The 16,927-nt window shown below is 46.6% G+C and overlaps 1 long non-coding RNA gene across 1 annotated transcript; it reads left to right on the plus strand.

Moving 5' to 3' along the window:
* Positions 1–9,829: 9,829 nt before the first annotated feature.
* Positions 9,830–11,993, plus strand: LOC140593921 (uncharacterized). Its single transcript, XR_011994349.1, has 2 exons — positions 9,830–9,900; positions 10,109–11,993. It is a non-coding gene; the product is annotated as an uncharacterized lncRNA (long non-coding RNA).
* Positions 11,994–16,927: the final 4,934 nt, after the last annotated feature.

The raw sequence follows: 16,927 nt of genomic DNA on the forward strand, positions 1-16,927 counted from the left end.
GGGTCTGCTCTCTATGTCTCCCTCCCTCTCCCCCTCACCCCTGCCCCATGCAGTCCTGAGACCCAGGAACTCCTCAGGTACAACACTTCCTACACCAACTGAAACCCTCTGTTTGCATATCTGACTGCCCAGATGGACAGGAACTGCCTGAAGGCCCAGGCAGGTGCTACTCACCCCTGAGGTCCCCATTCACAGTACAGCACCTGGCACACACAAGGTGCTCAAAATTTCCAGGAATGGAACAAGGTCTTCCTCATTATTCGTTGTGTGGTGTAAATGGATGGGGGTTTGGGTTGGGGCGGGAGGACAGAATAGTCTTCACAGTTTTGTGTAGGTTTTTGGATATGTTGGCTTGTCACAAATGCTGAAGAATGCTTGTGCCCTTTTGAGGTCAGGTGATGGTGTCAGATCACATCTGGTTCCTAGTTTCTCCCTCCCCTTCCCTCCCCTCTTCTTGTCTCACCTGCCTTTTTCTCCAGCTCAGGCCCTTAGAGTCTTCATTATTTAAGTCTAGGATCAATTCCAAGAGTCAGTAGGAGGAATTTCAGCAGCTCCTGGTCTCTTAAGAACCTGCATCTTTGTTCTTGGACTTGGTGTAGCATCTTGATTCCAGATTCTGGCGGCTGAATGTCTTTGCTCCGTATGCCTCAATACCCACCTCCCACCATGCTGGATTTCTGCCTACAAGACTGTTTTCTTGCCCTGCTCCTGTCACTTCTTGTCTGGGCTCTGGATCCTGTCTTGCGGAGGACACTGCTTCCTGCTAACAGACATTCTGGATGCCATTTCCCTCGTCTGTGTCTCTTCAGATCTTTAGAAGCTTCTCCCCGACTCCCGAGGCCATCTCATTAATGCATGTTTGACCAGATGCTCTTCTCTGTTACCCCAACACTGGCCTATAGTCTCAGCTATGACATCTTAGCACCCCACTGGGCCTTTCTTCATCTGTTCTAGTCTATGCAAGTGGGTGAGTTTAGTTCCCCGACCTCCAGCTCCGAGGGTATCCCATGCTATCTCAGGCCTCAGGTCCATTAAGGGTACTTTGGGGGTCTGTGTGGGAGCGGGCCAGAGTCCCAGCAGGGCATCGCCTCTGTGGCTGCAGGGCTGCCGTGCCCCCTGCCCTGTGGGGCTCAGGACTCATGATGGAAACACTCATGGTGGACCCAGGGGTTTCAATGACTATCTGTTGAGTTTTATTTCTGAGCTAGGTGATGGGTGCTTGGGTGTTTGCTATACTATTTCACACGGAGGAAGTACATATCAAAAAGGGAAAATGGATCATGGTGAAGGGCAGCCTGGAGCTGCACAGAAGCAGCGGAGACCATGCAGAGCCCCTCCTTGCAGCAGAGCCCCTCCTGCAGCAGAGCCCCTCCTTGCAGCAGAGCCCCTCCTGCAGCAGAGCCCCTCCTGCAGCAGAGCCCCTCCTGCAGCAGAGCCCCTCCTTGCAGCAGAGCCCCTCCTGCAGCAGAGCCCCTCCTGCAGCAGAGCCCCTCCTTGCAGCAGAGCCCCTCCTGCAGCAGAGCCCCTCCTTGCAGCAGAGCCCCTCCTGCAGCAGAGCCCCTCCTTGCAGCAGAGCCCCTCCTGCAGCAGAGCCCCTCCTGCAACAGAGCCCCTCCTGCAGCAGAGCCCCTCCTTGCAGCAGAGCCCCTCCTGCAGCAGAGCCCCTCCTTGCAGCAGAGCCCCTCCTGCAGCAGAGCCGCAGAGGCACAGAGGCACCCTGAGAGGTGGCGGATGGACGCGGCAGGAGTCAGTGCTTGGCGTTGCCAGCTTCTGAGCTGGCTTAGCTCAGCTTCCCAGCCACTGAGGTCTCTGGTACACGTGCAGGTTGAGATCCAGTAGGTCTGGGTGAGGCCTGATTGTCCTTGGAGTGTCAAGGAATTAGGTAGAGGACACTGGTCCGAGCTGCCGCTCAGATGCCTCCTCCCCGCCCTCCCGGGAGTCGGGAGCCACTGCCTCCTGCCCTTGCCTCCCGGGCACAGACGAGGGGCTCCGACACCCAAGAGGTCCTCCTGGGGCAGGCGTCCCGCGTGGTCGTTGGCGAGCCCGGGCGGACTCGGGACCCTGGCGGGCGGTCCGAGCAGGTGGGAGGCTGGGAGTGGGCGCGGAGCGGTCCACGCAGCGCGCAGAGGCCGAGGCCGGCCGGCTCAGCGCCCCCCCTGGGGGGACCTGTTCTTCCAACCCACGGAGATGAACTTTGCCGGCTACGTAGGATAATCAGCCCGTAGGAGTTTGATCCACCGTTATTACTGATCGACCGAGGATCATGGAACATTTGGTGAAAGAGAAATACTAAGACGTGTGAAAGAGCAGCTCACCGTGGGAGAAGCAGATAAAGAAGAAGGAATCACACTTCGAATCCGTCTGGGAGATTCGAGAGCGCAGCACGATTGCCCGCAGCCTCAGGCTGCTGTGCAGAAGCAGCGAGCGACGGACAGGACACCGGCCTTGAAAATTAAACCTTGTCCCCACCCCCCACAATGAAACGTCAATAGAGTGGAATCATTGGTTTGGCTGACAGCTAACATACTAATCTGGAAGCTACAGTTCAGAAAATAGCTCAGGATGCAGAGAATGACAGAAAGGGAAAATATAAGTGAGAATTTGAGACGGAAGACAGATCCAGAAAGCTGATAAGATGTAATTCACCTGAGCTGAGAGTACAGGGGTAGAAAAGCAAATAAAATATACAAAGGAGTACCCCTGAACTAAAAAATACCTTTCCGATGAAAAACACTCACCATGCGCCAGGAACTATTCTGCCGAAATTAAAAAAACCCTAGCATAAAGCTTGCCGGGAAAATGACCAGGACACCTGCAAGAACAGTCCCCTCACAAACCCCCAGCACCCACAAATACAAGCATGAGGTTGTCATCATACAAGATAGTGGAGCAAGATTTCCAAGTTCTCAGGAAACATTATTTTGAACCTTAATTTTATTGCCAGCTAGTCTGGCACTCAAGAATCCAGGCAAAATAAGCTAATGACTCAGGAGGTTTCTCCTGTTTACTCTTCCCTGTGTGACTTGGGATGTATTTCAGGAGAAGGAAAAATGAATCCAACAAACAGCAGAACTGCTGAGGCACAAAATGAAAAGAAATTTCAAATTAGTAGCAGTAAAACAGGCCTAGAAAGCAGTTGGCCCAAAGTCGGATACAGTAGGCAGGAGGTGGTGATTAACGAACACTGACTGAAAAGATGTGTAACAATCTGGATGATCGTAGATCCTTAGAAAGGTCCACATGTCTATTCACTCCGTTAGAATAAAAGGAACAAAAACTGTTCAGAAGTGATCATAGGATGAAGTGAACTGAAATGTGACATGACTTGGAAAAAGAGAAAGGGTCTAAATAAAGGGAATCCATTTTTCCATTAGTTTTTGCATGGATATTTTTGGTGACATAAAGTCGCATTTCTTTTTTAATTTTAAATTTATTTTATTCAGGAGAGACACACAGAGAGAGACAGAGACGTAGGCAGAGGGAGAAGCAGGCTCCCTGCAGGGAGCCCGATGAGGGACTCGATCCCAAGACACTGGGATCACACCCTGAGCCAAAGGTAGATGCTCAACCACTGAGCCACCCAGGAGCCCTAACGAAGCATTTCTATCTTTATAAGCCTCATATACTAATTGATTCTGCAATTACTATTTATATAATCTTGATATAATGAATGTCTCTCAGTGGCTTTCAATTTTTAAAGTCGAACTATAGATGAAGTACAGAAAACTAAGTTAAAATGACACAACAGTATAGAGGGTCAAGCCTGGATGATGATATTAATCAGCTGACATGTCAGGAAGAGGAAAGAGTGAGCCAGAGATTAGCCCTTGGACAACTACTTTCCCCATTTGATGGGTTGATGATGCCAGAAAGTGATGAATCCAGAAGCAAGGACTGAGGCAGATCACTGACAGCGATGCCTGTAACCATTCAAGATCTCAAAATGCCAACGTAGCTAACAAAAACTGGAAGGTGAAATGCAGGTGAGTTCAGAGTATAAAGTGTATTAAATGCACACACCTTTCGTCATAGGAAACAGATATATATTATTTGAAGTTGATACAGCCAGAAACACAGGCACACACTTACAGACTAGTTCTGTGGCATGGAAGACCTAAAACTAGAATTGGTTAAAAATGGTTGCTTCTGGGCAGCCTGGGTGGCTCAGCGGTTTAGCGCCGCCTTCAGCCCAAGGCGTGATCCTGAAGACCCAGGATCGAGTCCCACGTCGGGCTCCCTGCATGGAGCCTGCTTCTCCCTCTGCCTGTGTCGCTGCCTCTCTCTCTCTCTGTGTCTCTCATGAATAAATAAATAAAATCTTAAAAAAATAAATAAAGCAAGCCTTCTGGAATGTGTCCTCGTGGTTACGAGCTTAGCAGGTCCAAGCATTCACGTGGTCAATCTCTGCTGCTATCCTCGTCAGCACCCCAGTCAGTGCTGACTCACCCCAGGGCCTGTGCAAAGCATCACTCTCACTAATCTGAGGCTTCTGCCAAAAATATGATCGGCAGCCTTTCTGGGAAGGGTCCTATTTCCAATTGCGGCTGGCCATTCATCAAGCATCGGGAATTTGCCTAATGTTGTCTGTTAGCAAAGGATATGTCATGTCCTCACTCGGAATACACTTTCCCATCCCACACTTCATTGCATTCCTCATCCACATTCCTCAGTCCAATCTTTTTTCAGGAGGTATCATTATATTCCAGCCTCATCTTGTAATTGCCATTCAAGTGTGACTCGACAATTTCCAACAACGCACTGAAAAATACTCCTCGGAACATTAAGGCCTGGTGAGGTCACTGAAACATGGCAAGGTAGTGTTGCTAGGGATCCTGAGCTCACCCCGTGTCACTCCCCATTTCCCAATGGACAGCTGAGGCACAAAGTGGTCACCTGGCCTGCCAAAGATCTTACAGCAAACAGTCCCTCTAAGCGGAACTGGAAGTACCGAAATAGACTAGCATCAGGGAGCAGGGGTGTTCTGAGGACAATGAAAGATAATTGCAAATTCTAGTAACTATTTTGGACTTTTCTCCCACAGATAGTAAGCAGCTGGCCTCTGTATCCACTGAGGACAGATACAGGGGGAAAAAGGGGCCTTAATTACAATTTGAGTTTATATGTAAAATTGGGAGTACTTTATTTTTAGTGTTTTGGCTCAGAAATAGGGAATGGTGGAAGAGGGCGAAAGCCCCTTTTCCGGAAGACTCCCAGCACAGGTGGCGCCCCTGCCAGGGGTACGAGGTACGGGCTGGGGGAGCAGGCACTGATCCTGCCTGAGTGGGAGCAGATTTCGGGGCGGGCCTCGAGGGCCCACGGCGGCGTCGCATCACGGTGTCCATGTATCAGAGTGCAAGGTCGGCCGCTGGGAAATGAGCCTCAGGAGAGCACAACTTTCTACATAGGAAAAATCAGATTTTCATGTAACATTCCTAAGAAATCAATGCACGTGAGAATCATCAAGATAGGTAAAAACTTGAAGATCAGCATATTTATGTCTTTTGGAGCTTTTGGAACTATTTCTCTGAGTTTGAAGTACACCAAAATACACACGTCTCGAGTCCTTTTTGCATTCGCTTTAGGTATCTTTGGGAAATGCACTCTCTCAGTTTGTAGTAATAAATCCCCAGAAAGCAGTTCTGAGGGGTTGTTGAGGACTGTCCGGGATCCGGGGCCCCCGGCTGGGCCCCTGCAGTCAGGCTGCGCTCCACCCCCGGAATGGACTTTGTCCTGCTCCCCACAGAATCAACGTCAAGGGCCTGCGGAAGCGCTTAGCCAGAGCTGAGCCCGCTGAACCTCCTCCCCTCTCCTGCCCCTTCCTCTGAGATCCCAAATAAAGGGAGAGAATTCACATCTCCTGGACAGTACTTGGAGAAAATGTACTGCACCCTTTCCTCAGGATGTGTTTAGTGCCTTCTAATCTCGAGAAAGACTAACTCCCTGAACTTAAGGTTAGAAATAATTAGGCAAGAAAATCCCTTCTCTTGATTTCTTGTAACTATCCAAAGTGATGAGTAGTGGAAAAATCGCTGCAGGTCAGATTTCTCACTCTTCCTGAACCTTTGCACTGTATTGTTTATAGAAAGAATATGACAACCCTTGGCATGATAAGGTGAGCGTTGCTATTTCTGTCTTTTAACTGTTTATTATGCTTTGCTATCATAAGCAAAGGGGCAGATAGCTGCAGAAACCTAAAAAAAATACCATGATTACTTGGGATTGTTTGGCAGATTGCTGCAGAAAACACCTCCTTTTGTCTTGGCAAACCCATTTTGGAAAAATGATTTAAATCTTGGCGGCGATAGATAGCTTTTTACATCCTATTTCGATTGCCTTAGAGGTCAACCATGTTGTAAGCAACATCTAATTTTTAAGTTCTAAAGGGTTTTAGGTGGCCCAGTCTTCTTTTTCTTTTTTGCTGATTGACATATTTTGAAACAGATATAAACATCATCTCCATGCTTCACATAAAGTGCTTTGAAAATAAGTTCCAACACTCTTCCATTCTCCATAAAGTACTGGCCCCTGGAAATCAGGGATTAGATTTTCATATTATTCATGCCAAGATTTCTCTTATCCCTATGGCAAATCAGTGCCTTAGACAGAGTGGAGATTGAATACACATTCGCTGTACTGAGTCTAATAAAAATTAAAATCACTATATGACAATATGAACCGTCTTGTGTGCAGAGGATATAACACTCCTGTTGATGATGAGGCTGAAGCCAAGTGGTAATAATTATGTTAGTCTTTACTGATTTCTGAGTAGGCACATTCATCCCACAAACAAGCATACAATATGCACCTGAATCTAATATTACATTGCATGTTAACTGGAATTTAAATAAAAACTTAAAAAAAAAAAAAGAAAAAATACAAGAGCCAGGTGTCCTGGCTCATTAGACAGTACAAAATCTGTTGCCAGGTTCTTATTTCTCAGCTGAGGGCTGTGGCCCAAGTGGTAAGGAATGGAGCCAGGGGCTCAGCCCACCACTCACACAGATGCAGCCTGGCCCGGTCCACTGTTCCAGTGTAGTCAGAGTTCATTAAATGTGGTCCCTTGAGCACCACTCCCTAGAAATCTAGGCTACGCTGTGTAACTGGAAGGCAGGGACTGTGTCACTGCCTTGTAACTTCTGGAATAAGTTCTGGAATTTTTGTAATGCTCTCCAAAGTGTGGGGCTGGGATCTGAAAGAGTAGAAAACACTTCATTGTTGAAAATTGAGAGACAGTAGGTGCCAATAAGTCAATCTAATAAGAAAATATCAGTTGGGAACATGAACTGACATTTTTATAGGAATTTAAAAACAAATATACTGACTTAAGCGCTTTGGATTAAACTCACTAACGCAATAAATTCATATCTTAGAAAATGAAGGCTTCTAGTGCGATGACCTGATGATTTAACAAAGAGATGATGTGATGTGCCAGAAAAGTCTCTGGGGCCACATCTTGGACATGTCATCTACAACTTCTACCTTTAGTTCTTGAAAACCCTGAAGCCACCCCCTCCTTCTTCTTTATTCCTAAGTAGTTCTATGATTATGGCAAGTGTAAAGTTTTTAATTTAATCCATGCCTAAGAAACAAAAACTAAGTGACCATGTTTTTTATCTTATATCTTTAAGGCAGAAAAACGTTTCCTCTCCCTTTTTATGTTCTGTCCCTAGAGCCTGTAAATTAAACTTACAAATGACAGATTAACAAAAGAAAAAGCATTCAGATTTTATTTTTAATTTTGCAGACATTGGGGGCTCCCCTGCCCCCTCAAAAATGAAAACCCAAAATAGCAGTTAGACTTGGGGTTGGGGGAATTATATATCATTTAAATAGAAGACAACAAATTATGAAGGAGAGACTAAATACAGGAAAGGGGCTTTGGGCTTCGAGGGGATCATAAATCGTAGGAAGGTAAACAAACGGAGCAAAGCAATGTTGGATGAGGGGTATATAGTAAAGTTCATTTTTGGAGACTCGCCTAGGTCCTGTCTCTGTTTCCATGGTAAGGGTTGTTCTCTTCCTGGGATAGCAGAGGGCAGGGGACACCTTCAAAATGGGAATTTATGCTCTGCTTTTCGGTAGATAGGAGGGCAGAGAGCATTTCCTGTGTCTGCTTTTTCTCAAGGGCTTTCAGTTCAAAATAATCATTGTACCAAAGTGGTATTTTTTTTTGAAACTTAAAGCAGCACCCCTATATTAGCTCACAGCTCTCAGGTTGACTGGAGTCTCTAGGAAAGGTCTCGAAAGACTGAAATCTCTGACTTCTGATCTGGAGACTCCAGGTGGGAGTCTATTTCCAAATTTTTGTTGTTGTTCTTGGAAAAATTCAATTATTTGCAGCTGGAGGACTGAGGTCACCCGGTCACCCTTTTCTTGGTGGCTCTCAGCAACTAGAGGCCATTCACATTTCTTGCCGACGCCCCCTCATCTTCAAGCCAGCAATAGCGTCTCAAAATCTTGTGCTTCAGATCTCTGCCTTCCTCTTCTATAACTAGCTGGAGAAAACTCTGCTTTTAAAGAGCTTATGTGATTACCTCAATCAGGTCCACTGGATAATCTCCCTATCTTAAGGTCTACACATTAGCGTCCTTAATTACTTCTCCAAAGTCCCCTCACAGCAGTACCTAGGTTCATGTTTGATTGAATAAGTGGGATCATCTTGGAATCCTGCCCACTGCAAAGTCTTCGCTTTTTTCCTTGAATCTAAGCACACCCGTGGCTATGGCAGGAGGGTGACATATTCTGATCCCCCTCATTTCATGTTTCCGCCTCTTAAAGAGGAAAAAAAAACCCACTACAGTCTAAGTGAGGAAATATTTGGATGTTGGGTGAGTATATTCTGAGAGAAAAACATGCCCCATTGAAGGAAAAGTGATGAGATGCTATGGGTATGGGGTTTCTAGACCTCAGGAGGATCTTCAAGACTCTATGTACTCACAGAGCAGTGTATGAATGAGGATAAATGGAAGTGTTAGGATAAATTCCACACTCTGGGGGCTCCAGGCTTATTCTAGAGAAGAAATGAAAAAAGTGAGTTCCAGTGGGTGGTGTTATTGTATTAAGAAGGTCTATAGAAAAGGAGCAGAACTAACCTACCAGGACTCTACCAACTCCTTTATTAGTCTAGCATGATAAAGTGGAATGGAAGTTCATGGCCTTGAGTGTAACATGGAAATGGACCTTTTTTATATTTTTCTCAAAGTATTATATCTGAAAGGAATCTTTTCAATAACAACTTAGAGCAAAGATTTCCTCAAACACTCTTTCATTAAAAAAAAAGATTTTTCTTATTTATTTATTCATGAGAGACACACAGAGAGAGGCAGAGAAACAGGCAGAGGGAGAAGCAGGCTCCATGCAGGGAGCCCGAGGTGGGACTTGATCCAGGACCCCGGGATCACGCCCTGAGCCGAAGGCAGACGCTCAACCATTGAGCCACCCAGGCATCCCAAACATTTCATTTTTAATGTGTCTTCCTTACTGTATTCAATGGGAATATTTCAAATGCCCATAGTATTTGTAGGATCAGGCAATGGAGAACGTAAGAAAAGCAGATCTTGAATATGCACCTCATAGAGTTTCTAAGCCAGGGAGGATGGGAGAAGAACAACCAAAGGACAGAAGCAAAATTAAATGACACAAACTCATATAAATAAATAGATAAAACAAGGTAGAAATGACCATGAGTTGGTATATCCTTCAGGGAAAATGTTGGGGTTCTGTTGACTGGTGGGAAAGAGGCAGGCAGGAATTCGAGAAAAGGAACTGTATTTCTGAGCATGGAGGCACTTTCAATCAAATGTGATTGTGATGATGTCACCCCTCTCAGGAGGATGATTCCATTCTTCAGGAATACCTGATCTTTCTGGCACTTGCAGAAGAGAATTTGCTTCGAAACAGGTAAGCGTCACGTCTCTCTACAGAGCCCAACATTGCTGTGAGTGAGCTGTGTCCCCTGGGTGCCTCCTTCAGGAAGCCAGGCGTGCCTAGGTAGGGTGACACAAGCAGTGCATCCTGGCCCTGAGAGTCTCTAACTTGGGAACACTCACTCTCCTCTGTGGAGCTAGGGTTCACGATGAGTTTCACAGTCCTATTTGCTTTCTTCCAGGAGTTTCTGGTCTCCTGTGCACCTCTGGCTGCCCTGGTGGATATTTATTTTATCGTGTGGAGTTTTTCCATTCAGGTATTCTTGACCTGGTTTTTAACTAAAGGTAGCCTTCCTGGAGTAATCACATCCCTGAAAGCATATATTTCATAAGAAACACTTTCTTTAACAGCGTCTTAAATTCTTTATAGACTATGTTTGCACACTGTTACCTTTCTCCAGGAGGGTTTACCTTACAAAACGTCAGCGTGGGGTTTCAAGATGCAAATATGTCTAAGGCTACCACACACTGTTTGAGCCTTGAGACCATGCACATATTTGACCTGGCCGGATTTGGGGGCACACCATGCCCACATCCTGTTTGATCCTATCCAGGTCCTTGCGACAGCTGGGTGGTCAGTGCCATGTGCCATTCTCCTGGCGGCTGGGAGAATGCTGCCCGGGGGAGGCTGCCTGGGGTACCCGTGGCCGCCCGGAGGAAGCTCCTTTACAAGCTGTGGGCACAGCCAACCCCGCTGGCAAGTGGCTTTCAGCTAAAGGGAAAATGGGATCCTGAGTTAGCCTAGCTTTCCCCAGTCCCGAAGCCACCCCAGCTGGAATGACATGATTGAACTGCATTTGGCTACCGTCCAGGGAACCAGGACCACAGCTCCCACTTTTGTTTGCATGCAGAGCTTTTCCCATCCTGGTGACATCTGCTTGCCAAAGTTGAGCAGGTGGGGGTTGATCATTTAAAAATAAAACACTATTATACTCTATGGAACTGGACTGAGGGCTTGCAGTGAAAGCCGTCACGGTGAGTGTAAGGCCCACGTGGGCGCTTCACCCCAGGGGGGATTATGGGGGCTCCTTGCTTTGTCTCATTTGCATTCCTTTCCTGCCTCCTCTTCCTCCTTGTCCTCCCCCTTCCTTCTTTTTAGTTTTTGGTATGTTTTATTGATGTGCCAACTCTGGATTTTTTTTTTTTTTATATCTGCATCATCAAACATTCCCCACCTCGCCTCCCTCTGTCTCCCCCAGCCTTAGGTATTTCTCAGATACGGTCAGAACAGCCTGTACTCAGAGCTCATATCCCTGGCGACCTGTACAGGCATTTGTCTCGCTGAGTATTGCTAAGTAAGATGAAGTGTTAAGATTATGGGGATTTGTATTAGGTTACAGACTCTGAAACATCATGTGAGGTGGGGTGACAACTACTGTTCCCTGGCATATTTTCTGAGCTTGGCCTCTCTGTGATCTGTGTAGTTTTCAAGGAAATGGCTGAGTGGTTTCGTTCTGGTCAGGTGGCAGAGAATGCGAAACATATTAGGGAACACTCATCTTCTCTTCAAATTGTGCCATAGAGCAGGAACTGAGGGACAGTCCAGCTTGGCTAGTCATCCTTGGCGTTGACCTGCTGTATGGGCTAACACACACCGAGGTGCTCTCCTGGTACGATAATTGCTAGGGTGGCTGGTGAAATATGGGCTCCTTGTGAGCTGGCTGGTTCCTTCCATGGGGCTGCTCCTTACTGGGAAGAATTGATGCTGTTTCCCTCTCTGCTGCCTCGAGTGTCCTGGGGTGGGAGAGCCCAGGGCGGGAGAGAGGTGCCCCGAGTGCTGGGCAGAGAACCGCAGCCATCTATCACCTTCCCCACTGGAGTCCTGGCCAATCTCACGGAGGGGAAGTGCGTGAGATTTGGGGTCTATTTGTATGCACCAATTGAATCCTCATGGATCCTGCCCTCTTGGTTCATGGCTCACAGTTTCTGTTAATCTGCAGACAGTATGAATGACAACAGGCTGGAGATGGCTTCATTGAGAATGCTTCTGGACTGGCTAAAGAAATACATACTGACCATCATAGTGCTCCTTGAGTAATGAAAATAAAATCTTTCTCTAATCACAAATTGTTTTTTACATTTGAATCAGAGTTCACAAATCCTAGTTAACATAGCTAGTTTTATTTACTAGGTATAGGATGTGCATGGAGAGTGTAGAGCCCTGGATTAGAGGGTAGGGGGTACCCAGCTGTGGTTCAGTCTGGGGTCTGGTATGACTGTGGCACGGCCTGGCTAACTGTAGAAGACTAGAAAGAGCCAGGCCCCCATGCTGCAGGTCCTCCAAGGGAGTGGGGCTGATGCCTAAGGGCCGTAAGCCCAGGACTGCTGGCCTAGGAAGTGAGAGCACCCTGTGGCCATGACCACCAGGGGGCGGTCACTGCAAACACCCGGGAGCCAAAGGGCACCTCTTACGAAGGGCCACCCCTTGTAACTGGAAATACGGAGAAGTTCCCAAACTCTGGAAAGCAGGGAGTGGCCTCAGGACATATTGTAGACAGAGAGGCCCTGCTGGAATTCACAAATGGGGCTCCGATTCCCAGCAGGGAGACAGGAAAAAAACAAGACAGAGCCCTAATGCTAAAACGGTGCTCGGAGCACCAGGTTACCCAGAGGGGGACCTGTCACCAGGCCTGCAGGCAAAACAGTCTTATCTCCACGACCTGGTTATCAGAACCAAGGCACAAGGTCAGGGTTAAATGAACCACCACATTGACTTGAACTGGAAGCTCCTTTAATCCCTTATTTTTCAGCCCAGAGGATGCTCAGCCTATTTGTCAAGTTCAAGTGGATGGTGCATTGTGGAAGAAGGGAAGGAAGTGGATGGAGAAATGGGCCGCAGAAGCTGGGACCCAGCCCAAACCAGTCTGGCATGGCAGCTGTGAGTTCAACGTTAGATAGGGTATCTTAAAGCATTGTGGAAAAAAATCCATATGAAAACTATTAGGTAAAATAAGATGGAAGAACTGAAGTTTTCTGAGACAGAGATGCCAGGATGTTTCCAACTGTCGAACTTTTGCCAGTGCCTATTCTTCGGCCCCAATTCAGCTTCCTGCTGTTCCACTACTTTGGCAACTCCTATTTATTCGACTTAATCTTCTGAAACTCAGGTCAATCACCCTTTCCCCGGGAAGCCTTGTCTGCAATCCTGACAAGGTGACATCCTCTTTCAGAGCTTCTCAGAGCACTTAGCTGAGTTAGAATTTTACATAGTTTTGCTTGGCTAGTTCATTATCTTTGGTCTCTCTCCCACTAGAAGGTGAGCTTCACAAGGACCCAGAGTGTGTCTGTCCTGTTAGCTGCTGGATCCCTAGCAACCCCAGTGCTGGTAGATTTCAGGTGTTCAACAATTATTTACTGAATGAATGAATATTTTGGGAGAAATAAAAGATTTCCAGTAGGCAAAAGCAGGAGTATGGCCGTTCATCAGCTTGTAGAGCACTGATGAACATAGGTTGTTCTGGAAATACATATCCATGCCTCCCAAGGCATCTAGGGACACCAGACTGTGCGGAGTTACACAGCTTCCAAATAAGTCCTTCCACAGTAGCCCAGGTTTGCCATAAAAAGCAAAAATGAAGATCAGTAGATTCCTTAAGGAGATTCAAGTTCATCTATTGGGCAAAAACATGGCAGCAAACTCCTAGCCTGTTCTTTTCCTTCTCCCTACCTCCTACACTCTGTATCTTCTCCACACAAATCTATGTGGAGTAGATAATAGAATAGAGTAGAATAAATAGTAGAATAAGTAACATAAAAATAAACACTGAATACATTCTTTTAGGGGAAAAGATCTCATGTCCATAGCCTGAATGGAGGCTGTAGAAGTGGGGTACCATTCATTTGGTTTCGATAAGTGTAGAGTTCTCTGATTTTTTAGCAGCAGAATCTGGTATTGGCTGTCGTGTAAGTCACATAATTTAGGGAAAACTGGAAGCCAGGGCTTGGGAATAAATACAAACTGAAACGTTTCTATGTAGCCAAAACCACTACTTAGTTTTGCTTGGTTATAGCTGCGTATTACCAAAAACAATCCCATTTTTATTCTATTTATCATCTTGCTTTTTATTCTAGGAGAGAACAGCTGTTTGGGTTGGTCTCAGCCCAGAGCATTTTTTTTTTTTAAATAGGGAGGGGGAGAGAGAGAGAGAGAGAGAGGAGCAGAGGGAGAAAAGAGTCTTCAGCAGGCTTCACAGCCAGTGTGGAGCTGACGGGGGGGGGGGGGGGGGGGGGGGGGGGGGGGCTTGATCTCACAACTCTGAGATCATGACCTGAGCAGAAGTCAAGTTGGGCACTTAACCAAATGAGTAGCCCAGGTGCCCCCAGCCCAGAGCACCTTACACCTCCTAGCCCACTGGCCGACTAGCAGACTTCACCCAATGGGAGGAGGAAATTTCTCAAAGGAAAATTAAAATGCTGTTTCCTACAGAATGAAGTAAGAGTTCAGGGAACTATCAACAGATGATTGTGTGAACAAAATGTGGCGTTTACACACAGTGGACTATTGTGCAGTGGCCCCGGCTGGACACACTGGCCACAGGATTCCTCCTTCCTCCCGGAGGCCCCCACAGCCTGGCCTCTGTATTAGCTTCCTGGGCCACCTTAAATGATCACAAATGGGGCACCCCTGGGTGGTGCAGCGGTTTGGCGCCTGCCTTTGGCCCAGGGCGCGATCCTGGAGACCCAGGATTGAATCCCACGTCGGGCTCCCGGTGCATGGAGCCTGCTTCTCCCTCTGCCTGTGTCTCTGCCTCTCTCTCTCTCTCTCTCTCCTCTCTCTCTGTCATAAATAAATAAATAAATCTTAAACAATAAAAAAAAATCACAAATGTGTTGCTTAAACCAACAGAAATTTACTGTCTTACAGACCCGAAGTCCCCAATGAAGATGGCTCCAGGCCCAGCTCTGCCCGAAGACTCGAGGGGGGAATCTGTCCCCACACCTTTCTCTTAGTTTCTGATAATCTTGGCATTTCTTGGCTTAGGGATGCAACACTCTGACCTCTGTCTTTGTCATCACATGACATTCTCCCGGGCTTCTGCGTCTGTTTTCTTCTTCTTATGAGGACACTAGCTGTACTGGATTTAGGACTCCCCCTAACTGGTGTGACCTTACCTTGGCTTCCTTGACCTAAACTGGACTACATCTACAAAGACTTTATTTTTTTTTAAATTTTATTTATTTATGATAGTCATACAGAGAGAAAGAGAGAGAGGCAGAGACACAGGCAGAGGGAGAAGCAGGCTCCATGCACCGGGAGCCTGATGTGGGATTCGATCCCGGGTCTCCAGGATCGCGCCCTGGGCCAAAGGCAGGGGCCAAACCGATGCGCCACCCAGGGATCCCCTACAAAGACTTTATTTCCAAATACGGTCACATTCATGGATCCTGGGACTTCAGTACGTCTTTCTGAGGGACAAAATTAGATCCATGGCAGCCTCTAAACCCTGTTAATTCTACCTATTACCGTCTTCGTGCCCGTCTTCCTCTTCATCCTCACTGCCATTCCCTTGGTGCAAGTCCTTGTCTGGATGTATCCAAAGTCTCCCAACAGCCTTGGAAGAATATTGTTGTTATTTTGTAAGGTTGACTGCTAGAAGTGGAATTGCTAGGTGAAAAGGCTTTATAATTTCGGTAGATACTACCAATATTTCTCTAAAGAAGATATTTAAATTTGCAGACTTAGATCTAATGTCTAAGAGACCCCTTTCCCACCGACCGTTGTCAACACAGAATTTTCCGAATTCAAAAATTGTTTTGCAAACCCCATTGTTTTAAACCATTGTTTCAAAATTTGCACTTGTATTTTCCTCATCACCAGGGACTCAGACCACAACTCACTGTGCTGACAGTGGCTGGGCCCCTTGCGCTGGTGCTGTCCTCTCTCCTTGCTCTGGCATCACAGGCAGCCTTGTGGACACTCAGCAGTAGGTGAGACAGGAAAAGCAGGTTCCCATCCTCGTGTGCTCACATGCTAAGGGGTACAGAGCAGGCTCTGCCATGCGTCTCCTGGCTGAGTAAGCATGCAGGTAGACAACTTCCTTCCCTATGCCTGGTGCTCACGCAACCCTCCCATGGATTGGTTTGGGGACTAGAGGCCAGCATCCCTGTTCCTGACAAAGTACCTTTCCTCAGGCTTGCACTTAGTTACCTGGATGACTCCCTTTCTCCTTCCATGAGGCTGACCTGCTTCTGGAGGATGGATGGAGTTGGGGGGGGGGGGGGTAAGGTGGAAGGACCAGTTTTGCCAACACTATAAGGCTGAAGGAAATTGAGACAGCTCATTGACACTATTTACAATGTGTGACTTTGTGGAGACGGGCCTTGGCTTTGGAGCTTTAGCCAAGATGTCAAGATTAAAGAAAGCTCATGCTGCATTTTGCTATGTACATGTTACAGATGTGTCCACACATGGGGACATGTTTGTAGGGGCACACTCACACTCTTACTCCGGGGAACGGGATGTCTGTGTCTTTTTACCCATGTTATTGCGCATGCATGGGGCCACTTTTACTTTGCTTTATGTGGTTTTATATTGCTTAAGTTTTCAAAACAAACATTTGTTACTTTTACATATACAAAAATCTAAACAATAATTCACCTTCAAATAGCTTTTTACTAGGTTGTAGAAAGTACTGGTATCAAAACATTGAACAGTTTTTCTTTCAAAAGGAAAGGACTAATTTATAAATAATTTTCCGAATGCATGTCCTATGTACACCTTTGGAACAGGGTTTATTATCTTCCTTTTTTGTAAAAACTCCCACAATACTTTGTACAGGTATTCCCAAATAGGAAGCTAAAGGTACAAAGGAAAGAAAGAGGGGGAGAGGGAGGGGAGGAGGGAGACAGAAAGGGAGGGATAGAGGGAAAGAAGGCAGGAAGGAGGGAAGGAAATTGAGTAGTCAAGATAAGGGAATCCTGAGGACTGCTCAGATGCCTGCCACAGTCTCATGACTCCTTTTTAATGTTACACAAGACTTCATTGTGATTTAAATTTATCT

Source organism: Vulpes vulpes, chromosome 1 (genome assembly GCF_048418805.1).
Source record: "Vulpes vulpes isolate BD-2025 chromosome 1, VulVul3, whole genome shotgun sequence".
Classification (NCBI taxonomy): Eukaryota; Metazoa; Chordata; class Mammalia; order Carnivora; family Canidae; genus Vulpes; species Vulpes vulpes.